The sequence below is a fragment of the Pseudophryne corroboree genome, chromosome 10 (assembly GCF_028390025.1).
Source record: "Pseudophryne corroboree isolate aPseCor3 chromosome 10, aPseCor3.hap2, whole genome shotgun sequence".
NCBI lineage: Eukaryota > Metazoa > Chordata > Amphibia > Anura > Myobatrachidae > Pseudophryne > Pseudophryne corroboree.
The window spans coordinates 310,225,617-310,226,839 of record NC_086453.1 but is presented as its reverse complement, the minus strand read 5'-3'; positions in this window follow the sequence as shown (position 1 = coordinate 310,226,839).

The window sequence follows — 1,223 nt, the reverse complement described above, 5'->3', positions numbered from 1 at the left end:
CTTGGGCAACCTTCCCGCTGGATTAAATTAATATCAGACCCGGTTTTCGGGCTCCGCGATTTTACGGCCTAATGCCCTTCTCACACGAGCTCCGCGGACTTGGGCAACCTTCCCGCTGGATTAAATTAATATCAGACCCGGTTTTTGGGCTCCGTGACTTTATGGCCTAATGCCCTTCTCATACGAGCTCCGCGGACTTGGGCATACCGTCCCTGGAAGCGCGCCCCCTGCTGTCCGAAATAATATAAATAAAATATAAGCCCGGCAAATGTAAGCGGGAGAGAGGGCCCGGGCCCCCGGGTGGTGGGGCCGGGCCCGTATTCCCGCAGCAGTGCCCCCCGGTGGCCGCCTGATGACACTGGGGGGGGACGGCAGAATCCGTGTGTCCTCTCGAATAAAAAGAAAAAATTCCCGTCGGGCGAAAGTAAGTGGGACGGAGACAAAAAGAAAAAAAGAAAAAAATTTAAAAAAAGCACTCGCCCCAAGCAGATGAAAAGTACCCAGTCCGCCCGGATGAACCCTCCCCCCCGTGTCCCCGCCGCGGTGCCCCCCGCTGGCCAGCCGAGGAAAAACACGATTGAGAGGGGAAATAAGAAAAAAAAGTGAAAAACAGGCAAAAGACCAAAACACCCCGCCGATTGAAATGCAAAGTTCCCGAGCGGTCCGCGCGCGCGGCGCCCCCCGCTGGCCAGTTGAAGGAAAGGATGGAACGAGACAAAAATAAAAAATAAAAAAATTTCAAAAAAGCACTCGCCCCAAGCAGATGAAAAGTACCCGGTCCGCCCTGATGAACCCTCCCCCCACTATAAATGACAAGTACCTAGGCTGCCATTTCCCCATCTGGAGTTGAGAGGAGAGAGAGGAAGAAGAAAAAAAAATAGGGGGAAAAATAGGGGGTAAAAGAATACCACAAAAACAATTCTATCAATTAAAAAAAAAAAAGCCTGGGAGAAACTTCCCGGCCTGTCGGTCGGATCGTTTTTCCCACGGTCCCCGCTGCGGCGCCCCCCGCTGGCCGCCTGGAGGCACGGCATGCTCTTCGAAAGAGACGGGTCCTTCCAAAAATGGAAAGGGAAGAGATCAGTAAAGACAAGACAATTGAAATGATTAAAAAAAAAAAAAAATCAGTCTACATCTACTACCTACAGATACGGTACGTATCTGTAGGTAGTAGATGTAGACAGATTTTTTTTTTTATCATTTCAATTACATTACAGATAGAA